Source organism: Diospyros lotus, chromosome 14 (assembly GCF_014633365.1).
Source record: "Diospyros lotus cultivar Yz01 chromosome 14, ASM1463336v1, whole genome shotgun sequence".
NCBI lineage: Eukaryota > Viridiplantae > Streptophyta > Magnoliopsida > Ericales > Ebenaceae > Diospyros > Diospyros lotus.
In genome coordinates this window covers 20,483,041-20,499,540 of record NC_068351.1, presented here as the reverse complement: position 1 = coordinate 20,499,540, position 16,500 = coordinate 20,483,041, and the positions used below count along the sequence as shown (strand labels likewise).

The following is a 16,500-nucleotide window of genomic DNA, read 5'->3' as shown; positions in this document are numbered from 1 at the left end:
GCAAAAGACTACTAGGGAACCCTATAATTGTAGAAAATTCTAGGAGATACTAGCAAATAGAAGAACAAAGTGGACTGTGACGAAGAATACTAGAAAAGACTAGAATATTCTAGAGAAGTCTAGACTGATTATGCCATGCAACATCTCAATTGCATCCATGTCTACATGGTGATGAGCAATATTACACCCATATAGCTATGCCATACAGTCATTTGTGTCATGTCCCCATCATGTCTATGTTGCAACTGTATGGATTTTAGCCTTCAAAAATTTAGGGTGTGACAACGTGCACTCCGTGGACATATTTTTGATACACTAGGGCATTATACAATGATATTTAGGTTGTCCCAGCATCGGGTGCAGGCTAGGGAAGATTCATAGAAAGATTCCCCGCGTTGGTTAGATGGTTAGGTAAGGTACTATTATATGATGGTATTTGGAAGAGTCCTTGCGTTGGGTGTGATGTGTAGGGGAAAGATCACTGGGAAGTCTCAACGTTGATGAAACATGTTGGGGAAAGTCCTGTTGATGGCATAGCATGGGCCCATAATTTGAGAAATGGTCCTAAGGTAAAGATATGTGAGATAATTTGCCAGGGTTGTGGTTTTTGAACGAAGTATGATGCATGAAGTTTTTGGACCAAGTATGAAATACTTTTTTGTGAATGATATACGCATGCAATGGAAGACTTAATTTTTTTCTGACTGGGTTTCCTTATTTCACGTTACAACTCATATTGCACGTTCCATCTGTTAGACTCGGATGTAGGTACCAACAAGGGCAGAAAAAGGTGGTCACCTGAGACATATCATAGTACTGATGGTCTAAGTTTGGGGTTTTGATGAATTGCATTTTGACATTGTATTGTTCTATCTTTGGAGGTTTTGTGTACTATGAATCTTGTAAATTGGTTTGTATTAGACACATTGTGATATGAATATATTGTAACCTTGAATATTCTAAGTCATATTCAAAGTAAGTTAGGATAATCTTATTAGGATTATGGAACATATAACTAGGTTAAGGGTTAAGAATGCCTTAACTAGATTCATGGAACATAATTAAGATACTAGCTTCTAGATAGAGGGGGGGTTTGTCAACACCCCCCCCCCCCCCCCCCCCCCCCCCCCCAACCCAAAACTAAAAAAAAAAGAAGAAAAAAACCCACCCCCACACCCAGCCAAAGAGAGAGAAACCCAAAATTTTTGGTTATCCGTCCACCAGCCTAAAACTAAGACTTCCTTTTGGGGTGTGTGGTGGGTTCCTGCACATATGAAATTCCTAATGGGAGCTGTTTCTTGTATCTTAACCATGAAGACTGGAAATATAAAAAAAGTGGTGCATGTTTGTTGCGATTGACTCCCTTTTTTTTTTTTTCTGTTATCACAAGTTATTTTTATATTGGTTCCATGTGGTGCTCTCATTAATGGGGATTTGTTTCTTAATTGCATCTTGGCTAGGAAGATTTGAAAAGTACAAGAAAACAGCACTTGCACTTGTTGCAACTTCTTCACAGGTGACCTAATTGATATACTGTAAGAACTGGCACCACCCATGTTGTTGTTGTGTTTGAAGGATCTGCGACATGCTTTGGTTCCTCGCGGAAGAGGCTACTTGGAAACTCAGTTGCACAAATACATGGCTTTATTCATTAGACTGATTCACAAGTAAAGGGGGATGATGATGGATGATATTAATGGTGCACTTTTTTTTGTAGCGGAGAGATTAAGCATACGTGTCTGTATCCGTGATCAAATTGGAGCTCTAGATGCGGGTGCTGGACTTTTATTGGATAAATTGATAATGATACTCTGGTTATAGTATTCCTTCGTTTACTTTGATAATCTATCATCGCCTTTTTGATTTGTTGTTGGAAATGCATATATGTGTGTGTGTGACAGCTAATTTGGTGCAGGACTACATGATGACATGAGCATGATGATGGTATTCTTTCAATTATTTCAACAAGGGTGAATGTATAAATACATCTTTATACTTCTGCAAAAAAAAAATAAAAAATCTTGTAATACACTAAATTTTTAAAACGTTTCATTAGACACATCTATTTTAAAAAAGTGAAACTATTAAGTATTTTTTAATTTATATTAAATTAAATTCATTTTTGTACTTTATAAAAAACGTTCCATGACACCCAAACTTGTTTAAAAAGTATTTAATAATTTCATTCATCAATTTCTTTTTAAAAAAAAATTAAGGTGTCACAAATCTTTTTTTTAGTAAAGTATAGGAATATATTTAATTTAATATAAATTAAAAAAAACTTAATAGTTCTACTTTTTTTAAAAAAATTATATCTAATGAGACGTTTTAAAAATTTAAAATATTATAAAAAAAATTTAGTAAAATATATGGATACATTTATGCATTCATCTTTTAAACAACAAGAGAGAGAGCAGATAACACTCAGTGTGACATTTTTATATTAGTTATTGGACATTTGCATTAATTATAAATATAATATGATATATTAATATAAGAGTTACATTAAATATCATTTCTAAGTGTCTACTTAATATTTTTTTATAGATAAATATATTAAAAGAATCTTGCACAAGACCACAGTTAAATTTGGGATTTGTGCCTTTTAGTACTTCTGCTTTGTTGTCCTTTGGTCAAGGTGTCATGGTCAGTCCTCGTATTTAAGACAGCAAATTATGGAAAACTTATTGACTTTTAAACTTTGTTTAAATTTTAAACAAGCTTTTAACTTTTGAACTTTATTATTTGTTTTAAAGTTAACTGCACTCGACTCCTACTTTAAAATTAATTTTTAAAGTTTTTATAATTTAAAATTCTTATATAGACATCTACTTTGTCACAAACGATCTTAATTTAACATTAATTAAGTTAATTAAAAAACTTAAATTAAATTAAAAAATAAAAATAAAAATTAAATATAAAATGAGTGGTTGCCTAATCATCTCACTTCAAAAGAAATGACAAGGACTCAATAGCGGAGATAGACATCGACCTAATATACTTTGAACCTAAAGGTGTTGGGACCCAACAACAAGCATAACGATGGCTATTGTTGATAGGTATGTGCGACTTGAAGGAATCATTTACTTTTGGATTTTTTTTTAGCGGCCAATGAAACCTTTCTAGTGATGGAACAAGTTTTTTATTATTATTATTATTAGTTAATTTCAATTCAATTAATTTAATTTATCTTAATATTTGTTTAATTAGTTTAATCTAATTTGTAAGTGCAAGGTGTCCATGTAAAATATTTAAACTAAAGGATCTTAGAATCATTTTTAAATTATAAGGGATCTCCATCAACAAGCCTTAAACCATATAAAATCTAAGTACAATTTATCTTTTATTTTAAACCCTAAATTATTTCTGTCATATTTTGTCCGAATTAATAAAATATAAAAATTAATAAAATATATTTTTATCCTGTGCCACATAAATTTTATGAAAATAAAAATTTAATAAAATAATATTTTTGGTCAAATAATAAAACAAATTTCATAAAAAAAAATTAATTATACTTTTATATAAGAAAATTTTCGGCATAGCAAATTTTATAATCCCAAATTTTGAACTAAAAATTTATATAAAAATTTTTATATGAGAAAAATATTATCAAAGTAAATTTTGATAACATTTCACTATAGTTTGGTATAAAAGATTTTATAAAAGCAAACTTTAACAAAATAAATTTATGCAAGCAAAAATTTTATAGTATATAATTTTGTATGGATGAATTTTTTTACTATAATTGTGTATGAAATTCTTATAAAAATATTATATAGCTTTGTCAAGTTTGCTTTATACAATTTCTTTTTTTTTTTATTAGATTTATCAAATTTGTACACTTGAAAGTCAGGGTTTGGGGTAGCAGTATGAGTTCTCAATGATAATAAAAAAAGAAAATATAAATAATAACAAAATAAAAAATTGCTTATATAAATTAAGTTTATTTTATCAAAGTTTTATTTGTGTAAATATCCAAAAAAACTATTTATTTAAATTTATGTGGAATGAAATAAAAATAATTTTAAAATATTAGTATTTACCATATCCTCTAGAGGTGACATTTGATATCAATTCTTGGGATGACCATTCTTGCGCGGATCCCAGTACTCGTGTTATCGATTACATCAGGGAAAGTAAATCTCAAGTGTGAGGCTTTGCCTCATTGCGTAACACAAGCATTGAACTTATGACCCATTGGACTAACATCGATATATCACTTGTCTGATCGCTCAACCTACGCCTTGAGGGCCATTTGATGTCATTTCTATGTCATATTTGGGTTGGTAAAGGACTCCTCATAAGAGTTTAGGGTTTAAGGTTTGGATTTTTTTTTCTCTTAATCTTGACTTGGCAATATTGTACGTGGAAGAATTCTTCTCACCATGACACTAGAGCGATGATTAATAATATTTCTTAACTCTTTCTTGACAAAATTGTAAATAATATTATATTTCAAATTATTTTAAAAAAATATTACTTATTTCAAACAATTTAACATTACACTACAAAGATGTCATGTTAGCTTTAGAAATTGGTAGAAGGGAGTAGTTGGGCAAGCAAAACTTACTAATAGAGATAGCGAGTTAACCAAGGGCGGATTTAGGGGGGAAGGGAGTAGTTGGGCAAGCAAAACTTACTAATAGAGATAGCGAGTTAACCAAGGGCGGATTTAGGGGGGATAGGCACGAGTTGCAGCCCCCCAGATTCAGCCTTTTTCTAGATTTGCGACAGATCTAGCCTATTTGGGGAAGAAATGACTAAAATATTCATGGATCTGGGGTCAACCCTCCCCATATCTGCTCCTAGATCCGCGCTTGAAGTTAACTAGTAGAGAACATGCTACTTGGGTGCCCCTAAGAAACCGATCGAGTTACTCTAAACCAAATGTTTTGTGAGAACCATCTACTATTAATAACAAGTTTTAGAGTTACCCAACAAAATAATGCTATACACAGATATAGCCTAACTCACCTGTGTAAACTTTTTATTTAATTAATAACCTTGCCAATGTCTAATCTCTGTCAAAACCATACATACAACATATATATATATATATATAAGCATGTACATCAAAATCAATGATAAAGATATCATATGTACAAAAACCCCTAAATTGAAGAACATTATCTGACATTGAAAAGAAATACAAACAAACAATCAATCCCTAGGCATGTAGAAACAAAGGCGTGCAAGCTTCTTTTTCTATCTTTGTTGAGGCTCCTCCTGCTCCGTACCTAGAGGATCCTCAACCACAATCTACTCCTAGATTTGATGCTCCTGTGGTTTATGCTCGTACACTTGTAATAGTGCCCTCGGAGAAGATCGTCATGGTCTCAATGGGAACTGCAATGGAGGTGTAGACAAAACAAGTGATGATGGTTTCTTGACCTTGGATGCCACTCACACCTCCACCTCAAACTTAGTCTATGCTAGGGAAATCTCCAATGACCTGATAAATGGAGGAACCCATATTCTGGTTGGATTACACTCTTGAAGTTCCAAGAGACATATAAGCTGAGAGGATTTAGTCATTTCCTAGACGAACAACAACTTTTGAGGTAGCCAAAGATAGCCACCAAAGTAATTTCCAGGCCTAGAGATAATCTCTGCCAAGATACAATTAAAGCAGAAAAAGGTCTAAGAGTATTAATTTGATAAGCTCTCAGAAGCAGTTATCACAGGATAAGCCCTTACCATGAGGCAAATCTCAACAATCCCAAAAGTAGATGAATTTGAGCTCAATAAAGAGAATCACATGATGGGCATTCCAACTTCTTAGTGCCACACGTTATGGCCTTAATGAACCATTGACAAGATATATTTCATATTTATTTGATAATCCCAATAGAAATCACTCTTGGATTTCTGAAATCAAGAGAAATCAACTAATTCTCCTCTATATGAGCAGGGACAACTAATTCTCCTTGTGATTTTTATTACAAATCTCAACCCAAAAGATATAAAAAGACCTTGAGTGGTAAGTCTAAGATACAATATTATACATTACAGTTCACTAATTTGAGCATTGGAGTGGCATCATTCCAAACAAGCCTCGGGGTAATCATCATTAGTTCAAGTGTGCAAGCAGCACGAACCTATATTAGTTTGGAACAAGATACAAATCTTGTAAGATAATGCAATTAGTGACCGATTCCGACGTCATCAGTAATTTTTTTCGCTTCTTTTTAAATTTTTTATGGTATAATTTTATGTCAGCTCCCTATTAAAAATAAAAGAAATAAGTTACCCGACAGTTTTAATCTATCTCTCTCTCTCCCTCTTGTTTCTGAAATTTGTGTGCCTATGCTTTTGCACATGGCAGTTTTTAGTTTATCAAACGTGTCTAATTAATTAAGGATTCGCGAACTAGCCAGCTAGCTAGGTGCATGAAACAAATCTATTTGGATACTAAAAATGTTGGATCGATGATAAATAATTTAATATTAATACATAGTTAATGCTGCACATCATATATGTGCTTGCATGCTAATGCCAATGCCAATTGAGCTAGCTAGCTACAAGAGTCAAGAGTCGCCTCCTTCCATGAACCCCCTACTCCCATGAATCTACAGTTACCAAATTCTCTCCTTTTCTTATTGTAACAGAAAGGTTTCAACTTTCTTCGGTTAGTTGTCCTACAGATTCATATACACTTATCCATACAATATAAATGACATGACATGGATAATTGGGGTGATCAGTCATAATTTTCTCATAGCTTTTAATATGGATATATGGATATATGGATATATGAAGAAGCAGGAGATTAGGGATGGATCATATTTTGATAATATTGCATAATAACATTATTATCAATTTTATTAAATATATATTTTTTAATATACATAACTAAACTATCATTCCAATTAACAGTAGTTTATATATACATGTTCAACCTTCCAACTATAATATTATCAAACAGTTTCAATTAACAATGTAAAAAATTAAAATAATTAATTCTAACATACAATCCTAATTAAATATTACAATCCCAATAAAATATTACAATTCCAATAAAAAATCTAAAAATAGTTGTCTTGGCATGCAATGGAGAGCTAAGTGGAAGAATGACTGAACGAGGATGAAAGGCAAGGAAGCTATTGCCGTCTATTTACGGCCATCAGCAAAATCTTCGTAAATGTAAAAAAAAAAAAAAAGAAGAAAATATCTTTTAAGAATGCCTCAAAATGTAGTACCAAAATCCTTTAAGAATACTTCAAATTGCAATTATAAAATTCTTAAAAATGTCCCAAAAATCAGTCTCTAAATACTTAAAAAAAAAACTCCAAAAAATTAATCCATAAATCCTTCAAAATAGCCCCAAAATTCAGTCCCTAAATCCTTCAAAAAAAAAACACCCAAAATTTAGTCCCTAAATTATTCAAATAAAGTCTCAACCTTCAACCCCTAAATCCTTTAAAAAAGTCATAAAATTTAGTTCTAAATCTCTTCAAAACAATCAAAATAGACAAAGAGATGCTGAAGAAAGAGAAAATACTATCGTCGTCCAGTGTTTGAAGATTAATTTTGCTTGATCAATAACGATGAAAGATAATAATAAGAGACCAAGAAAGTAAAGGAGGTGGAGATTACAAATTTTTGAATATGGTGTTGAATATATTTTGTGATTTTTATCTATTATTTATTAATTTTTAATTAATTAAAAAAATAAAAATTATGGCCGACCCAATACATGGCTCCGCCGCTGGGATGAGAGGCATGCGCGTTGGAGACAAGAGCTCACTTCAGCAGCAGAGTTTAGCTAAGTGAAAATGATAGATAGGAAGACGCATGTCCACAACAAAACAAACACATTCACGGGAACTATACCGCATTAATGTCACTGCTTCCAATGCGGCGGGCATTGTCATTATCATTATCGTTTAGGTGAATTATTAGCTTAAAAGTTAAATCAATCGCAATTTGATACATTACCCGTCCGTCACTTCATAGATTCCGAAACGAAATCTATTGCCATGCCATCTATCTATCTGTATCTGCATATATATATATATATATATATAAACAAAGAGGCGTGGCGTTGATGGATGTTGATAGATCCGAAAATAATTGATATGGGGCCAATGTCTCTCCTCTCCTTCGACATTTATTCATTTGATTGGAAGTTTAAACCTTTGATGAGTTAATTGGTGATTGAAAATTGAGTTCAAATATCACCTTTAATACGATTCTATTAGTTCTATGACTTAATTATAGCCTAATTAATTATATTGTCAAATCTAGTAATATGTAAAGAGGGAGTCTTGAAAGTAAATACATATACATAATAATGCAAAACATAAAATTCTCACTTCACAAGATATTAAAGGTTTGTTTAGTTGTAGAAAAGGAATTATGTTTTTATTTTTTATTTTAATTTTTCTTAAAAATTGAACCTCTTGTTAGGAAATAGAAATCTTAGTTTCGTAATTTTTTAATTTTATATCATGAAATTTTTAATTTTTTTAATTTAAAAAAAAACTAATATTATGACTTTTCAAAATATAAAATGTTGGGATACCTTTAATTATAAATTAGAAAAAGGATAAAAAATATTTTTTAAAACTAAACTAAAGCCAGACGTTTAAGTGATACTCAATTTTAACCTGTGTAGAGAATGATAATTTTGAGAATATAAGACTTAATTCAGCATTTTACAGAATAAAGATGAACAACAAAAAATCAAACCACTCAAACTGATCAGATCAGGACAAACTACCAAATTGTCAAATAAAAGAAGAGGTCACTTATGATTTAACAATTTTAAAAACTATCTAAAATGGTCTAGTTTGAATTTTGAGTTTTAGTAAAATACAAAATTGACCCTATTTTTATACTTTATTTTTTCTTAAAAATTGAATCTCTCATTCGGAACATAAATCTTAGTTTCGTAATTTTTTAATTTTGTATTATGAATTTTTTTATATTTTTAATTTTTTAAAAAACTAATGTTATGACTTTTTAAAATATAAAATGTTACGATATCTTTAATTATAAACTAGAGAAAGAATAATTTTTTTTTTTAAAACTAAACCAGAGCTAGACGTTTAAGTAATAATTAATTTTAACCTGCGTAGAGAATGATAATTTTAAGAATATAAGACTTAATTCAACATTTCACGGAATAAAGGTGAGCAACAAAAAATTAAATCACTCAAATCGAGCAAGATAAACTACCAAATTGTCAAACAAAAAAGAAGAGGTCACTTATGATTTAACAATTTTAAGAACTATCTAAAATGGTTTAGTTTGAACTTTGAGTTTTAGTAAAATACAAAATTGACCTTATTTTTATACTTTATTTTTTATTTTTACTTTTTCTTAAAAATTGAATCTATTGTCAGGAACAGGAACAGAAATCTTAGTTTTGTAATTTTTTAAAAAACTAATGTTATGACTTTTTAAAATATAAAATGTTAAGATATCTTTAATTATAAATTAGAGAAAGAATAATTTTTTTTTTTAAACTAAACTAGACCCAAACATTTAAGTGATAGTCAATTTAACCCGGAGAGAGAATGATAGTCGTTAGAATATAAGACTTAATTCAACATTTCGCGGAATAAAGGTGAGCAACAAAAAATCAAATCACTCAAACCGAATAGGACAGATTACCAAATTGTCAAACAAAAGAAGACGTCACTTATGATTTAACAATTTTAAAAACTATCTAAAGTGGTCTAATTTAAATTTTGAGTTTTAGTAAAATACAAAATTGACCCTATTTTTTATACTTTATTTTTTATTTTAATTTTTCTTAAAAATTGAATCTCTGTTAGAAAACAGAAATATTAGTTTTGTAATTTTTTTAATTTTGTATTATGGAATTTTTTATATTCTTTAATATTAAAAAAAAAACTAATGTTATAACTTTTTAAAATATAAAATGTTAGGATATCTTTAATTATAAGTTAGAGAAAGAATAAAAAAATATTTTTTAAAACAAAACTAGACCCAAACGTTTAAATGACAGTTAATTTAATCTGGATAGAGAATGATAATCGTGAGAATATAAGACTTAATTCCGTATTTCGCGGAATAAAGGTGATCAACAAGAAAAAAATCAAACCACTCAAACCGATCAGGACAAACTACCAAATTGTCATTTAGCATTTCGCATAATAAGGTGATCGCCAAGAAAAAATCAAACCACTCAAATTAGTCAAGATAAACTATCAAATTGTCAAACAAAAAAAGAGGTCACTTATGATTTAACAATTTTTAAAACTATCTAAGAGATCAAGTTTGAATTTTGAGTTTTAGTAAAATATAAAATCGACCCTATTTTTATATTTTATTTTTTAGTCACAAAACTACGAATTTTATTTTATTATGAAGTAAAATAATAAATTCATAATTTTTTATTTAATAATTTAAAATAAAATATAAAATCTTTCAAAGAATCAAAATATGATCACTTTTTTTAGACCAAAAAATAATAAAAAAGAATATTGTTCTACGAGAGGGAATTGAAATTTGCAAATTGGCGTAAATAAATAATAATAATAATAATGGGTGATAAAAGAAAGAAAAAGTGAGTTGTACGCGGAACTGCCGACGTGCATAAAGGTTTGGCTTGGGGGGCCATAACACACTTCGCAGCCACGTCTCATGTGAACCCAGAAATCAATGAAGCCATGCTCACCTTTTCTTGTACATGATCTTGTGACCACAATAATATATTCTCCTTCATTCACGTTCTTATCTCCACCTTCTCTCTTTATAGACCAAACTAATAGTACGACAACTGCTGCGCCAATGTCATGTCATAATTAATTTTAATTTAACTTAATGTCGATTTTTAGTTGAACTTATTTTTACACAAAAAAAATTTATATATCATATTTTATTTTCATATTTCAAATATTAGCATTAATTTGTGATAAATAAATTGTGTTTCTAAACATATCATTAACCCATAAAATTATTGAGAAATAATTAAATATTTCTTAACTGAAAATAACTCTTATAAGGGGTCTATTATTTAGGATCGGTAGAGTTAACTTATCTTAAAATAAGTTATAAAGCCTTTAGAACAATAATTGCATGGGATTAACAACTTATCCTAACATCTCTCTTTTTTGTTTAACTTTATCTTAACCCCAAAAGGATGTGATTTGGCCCCCAAGACATGACGGGCAAATTATTGATGAAGTATTGAGAATCGATTTCTAAAATTTTTATGTCATTAGAAAGGGTTAACCAAATATTCAACTCAAGTATATATAAACTGTATTCGTATTTAAATTTGGTGCATCACGGAAAAAGATTATTTGTTTTTAGAAATTAGTCGGGCGAAACTTAGATATCTCATGATAATAATAAAAAAAAAAGAAAAAAAATGATTTGGACCAAATTGCCCTCAAACTGCAGAAGACAAATTAGGTCATTCCTTGCCCATCCATCTCCCTGATTGTGTGTCTTCCATTTTGCTCCCGGGTCGTCTTCGATTTGCAGCGTGGGGCTCCACCGCTAACATCGACCTCCATTCTGGTGGAAAGCTGATTTTGACTTTTCTACGCGTGCTGACGTGACATGCATACATTGAAGTGCTCAGATACTTGGTGTGTGAATAAAGCAAGGGGTAAAATGGTAAATTACTATCGTGAACAAAGTATTGCCTCCTTATCATACCAAACGACCGATACAATAACCACAAGTAATACCTTTGCACCCTAAACAAAGTATAATATTATATAATTTCCTCCCTATTTTATCGTTTGATTAACCCCCGGCATTAAGAAAAAATTAAGAAAGAACAGATAGCGAGAGGTTGATCAACTAGGCAGGTAGGTAGGGAGGCTAGGGTGCTCCTAAGGTTGATTTCAACATTGACTTATCTGGTCGGCAGCCTGCTTTTCATAATTAATTGCATCGCATGTCGCCCTACAAACAAACAAACAAACTCACAAACACATGCATGCATGCATGCATCTACCAACTTCTACACACACACACACACACACACACTCATTAAATAGAATACTTGTGTTCATGCACCCAAGCTCAATTCTCTCTCTCTCTCTCCCTCTCTTAATTGATGGAACGAGATTTACAAGAATGAACAATCATTAATTATTAATTACTCCCAATCACAAGGTCTCTGCCGGTGTGCGTGAGTTGATGCTCATCCTGGCTTAGCGTGGAGGAATCTCCTAACCACGACTCAACTGTGTTTATGACTATTATTATTATTGTACTTTTTTCTTGTTAAGTAGAAGGAGGTGTTATACAGGGTCCGACGATCTAAACCGTCCAAATCCAGTTACATTATAAGGAATTAGATTCTACACTAAGTGGAAGCTTCCTTAATTATGCTCCCATTCAAGGGATGTAGTTCAACTGACTTTAGGCCAACCAAAAGCTCGATCGGGTTTATTACAGTTCACTACTTCTGTGGGGGGATAATTAAATATGATAAATGATAAAGGTATATTAAAATTTATGCGATCATGCATCAATCTGATCCAAGAAATTGAGTGACATAAATTCTCTACTTAATCTGATACAATAGTATTGATGCTGCCAAGGAGGAACACCAGATATATACCAAGCGTTGGACTCCTATAAAAGTAAGGTTTTGCCTTCCGAAATAATCTTCAACGATCAAGTTAATACTCAGAAAGGATTTAAGGCGAATACTAGAGTGCTTGTTTAGATTAGAAATTTTTTATCTTCTGTTACCTATTAAGAGTTTACCATTTATATATAGGTTGAAAGATTGATTGACTTAAGAGGGGAACAGGTGAATGAAGTTCACCCAAAAAAATATTTACTTAAATGTAAAGAAAACAAGGAATACAAAACACAATTTTTAAAGTGGTTCCGCTTCAACTGTCTACTCCATTACCTTAACAACTTGTTAAAAATTTTAATCAACTTACTATTAGTAGCTTTTGTAGGTTAAGTTATGACCTTTATATATCCTTTAACAAAGCAAAGCTGGAACCTTTACAATCTGTCTTTAGAGGCACAAGCACTTAACCTTCAATAAAGAGAATGATAAAGGTTTTCAAAAGTAAACACTTAGATATATAAGTTGTCTAGTGTGTTACACACTATGAAAATAGACTTCTCACTTGGGGTCAAAGAATAAGGTGTTGAATCGATCCTTGATTTTGATGCTTAGTTCACAACAAATGCACTTAATTGAAATTAGAATGTTAATCGAGTAATGGTGTTTATTAATTGATTAACATGCCTCTTACTCAAGTAAAGCTCATTATTAATCGAGTATATATGTTTGGAAAGTCAATTATTTTCAAACATTACTTAAGAAATTACATATTTGTAATTGAGTAAAAAATGCTAGGACTTGAAGATTAATCAACTAATGTATGAGCTTAATAGAGTAATTATTTTAATCTAGTAAGGAAATGATTTAGTTGAGTAATTAACAAGTATTGTATTCGACTAATTATCCTTTTAATCGAGTAAGAACTGAATACTCAAAGGATTAATTGATCATGCGGTTGTACGAATTACTTGAGTATGTGATAGAATAACATTAATCGAGTAACTAAAATGTTAATTGATTGAGTGATATATTAGTTGAGTAACTGTATTCTTTAATCGAGTAATAAATACATGACAAAATGACAAGTCTTTGTACTTGTATCATTAATCAACTTAGAAGAAATATTAATCGAGTAAGTCATTCCTTAGTTGAGTAACCAAAAACCTTAATTGAGTAATAATTTGAGAGCAAAATGTCAAGTCTTTGTACATGAACATTTAGTCAACTAAAAAGTTGATATTGTTGTTTTGCTTTTGATAAAATGTTTTGATGATGAAAAATTTCTTTGAAATTTGAAAATGATTAGTGAAATTAATTTGTAAAATATCTAAAATGGTTTTGATGATATTGGTAACATATTTAAACTAGTTTTAATAATATTGTTGTTCAAAACCTTTATATATTTCAATGTTGCCAAAGGATAAATTTCTAAATGTCCTTTCAATATAAATTCCTTTGTGGGAAATATTTCATTTTGGAAAACAACATTATGACATTAAAGAAAAGTTATTTTGAAACCAAATGAAGTGTTGTATGAAATGTGAAGTTATTTTGAAATCAAATGAATTGTTGTATGAAATGTGAAGTTATTTTGAAATCAAATGAATTGTTGTATGAAATATGTCAAAATTATTTTGTTTTTGATATTATTTTGATGATGAAGAACTTCATGATTATTTATTGATGAAAATCATCACATTGAACATCTTTGATAGAAAACATTTTGATAAAGAAAATTTTCATTTTTGATAATGAAAAATATTTTCATCTTATCTTTATTTTCAAAATGAAAATAAAGTATATATTCTTGAAAATGGAAAATAAAAAATCCATTTATTTCCTAAGGATGTTGTTTCAATCATTTTGTCAAATCATATAAAATCCTTAGTGATAATCTCTTTATATTAGAAATCATCATTTTTCCATTTAAGAAATATGATTTTAATATCAAATGATTTTGTGTATGAGGTATGTTAAGAATTCTTTTGAAATCATACACATGTAAAAATAAGCAAAACTGTTGACCGTTTTATGCCTTTATGTTTTGGGCTGTCAAAACAAATCAAAATAGTTGACCAGCTTGTTACAATTGTCGACCGTTTAGGCCTTTAAGCAAAAATAGCCATTCATTCTCTTGAACCGTCGATAGGGTAAATTTATAATCTCTATTATTTTCTTTTTAGTTCAAATTCTATTGACATTGATTGTATAGTATCGACTTTCTCTCAAAACTATCGACTTGTTGCTTCAAACGGTCGAATATTTGTCAAAGAAGTCGACCACTTTTATAAAAGAGTCGATTGATTACCCAAAGCCATTATGTGCTTCAATTTTCTCAAAGAAAATTATCGATCAGCTTGGTGAAATTGTCGACTGTTGTAACATCCTGGTATTTATGGAAAATAATAAATTAATTTCTATAATTGAAATGATTTATTAGTGATTTTATGGAAGTTGGTTTAATATAAAGACTAATCTTTGCAAAAATGGAAACCAGGGATTCTTATAACCTAGTGGTTACTTGTATATAAGGGAGTTGATAGGTTTAAGGATCAAACCTTAGGGAGTGAAATGCCAGAATTTATTTTTAGCAAAGGGAGTAGCATTAGTATATGATTAATTGGTGCACATATATTAATAAGAAGGCTTGCAGATGGAGTGGTTATGTGTGCGTGCAAAGGAACAAGAGGTCTTGGGTTCAAGACTTGGAGGCAGCTAAAAAATATTTTTGGAGGGCATGGGGCCATGCGGGCCCATGGGCGCGGCTCGACTATGAGAACGAGCTGGCATGCGGTCACAGGGCCATGTAGGGTGGGGGCAGCGTGTTAGCCAATCACACACTACCACCACGTGGCAATTTAGTGGGCTTGTTTGTCTAAAAAAAGATGGACATAATGATGGAATTAGGTGAGCATTTAATTATATTTATATTAATCTTAAATAAATTTCTTATAAATACGAGGGATTGGAGATTGAAATAGGCAGCACCATCAGAGAGAGAGATTGGAAGAAAGAAATAATCAGTGTGAGTTAAGCAGTAAGGTAAGTACAAAATATTTGAAATTGGATAGAAGTTAATTTGTAGTAATATATTCTTTTATCTTATTATCTTTAATTTTTGTTAGAGAAATTTCGAGGCGTGCATCAGTAATTTTTAACAAATTTAAAAAATCTTCTAAGGAAGGCAGTAAACACTTTTTTGTAAGGATTTATATGTTTTATGTGCAAATTATTCTGTCATGATTTGCATATGATGATAGGGGAGTGCCTAGGTATGAAGCTATGATTTGGGGCTATTGGGGCTCGTGTTAGGGCTTGGGGAAAATCATATGGAGTCACTAAAAGTTTTAGATGGATGAGGTGGATGGGCCTACATGCATGATTCATTCCATATTTTTGTTTTTATGTTTGTCATGAATTTATGATTTGCTATTTTACATATTGCCTTTACTAAGTCTTAGAACTCACCTTTTATCACTAACCATGTAGATGGCTCCGGTTCTAGAAAGGGGAAAACAGTAATGGTGGATGCATCACTGGTAGATGTAGTTGATGAGTCATGAGAGGATTTTTGATATTTATGGGTTTATTTAGTGAATTATCATGTTTCGTATTTTATGTGTAGAACAAATGGATCTTGCGGTGAAATTAGAATTTTTACTATTTATTGATAAATCATGAATTTTATGTAAATTTGCTCCAATGATCTCATCATTTCTTTGTAATAGCTCTGAGAATATCAAACGTGTAGCTTGACCGAGATTTGAGTGCCCTTCGCTGCTATTTTTCTTTAAGAGCTCAAGTTCTCGGCGAGTGAATGTGGCAAAACCTAGATCTTACTTAGGGCGCCCTAACCTGTAGAGGCATAATCGACCTTTAAAAGTTTGTTAGGTGGTCATGGTTGTAACCATGGGTTAAGAGCCACAGTTGGTATTAGAGCTTGGTTGTTATCAGAGTTTAGTTGCCGAATATGGTTG

At 30.7% G+C, this 16,500-nt stretch overlaps 1 pseudogene; it reads left to right on the top strand.

Moving 5' to 3' along the window:
• The window catches only part of LOC127790933 (arginyl-tRNA--protein transferase 1-like), a 29,097-nt pseudogene extending 27,426 nt beyond the window's left edge, over positions 1 to 1,671 (top strand).
• Positions 1,672 to 16,500: the final 14,829 nt, after the last annotated feature.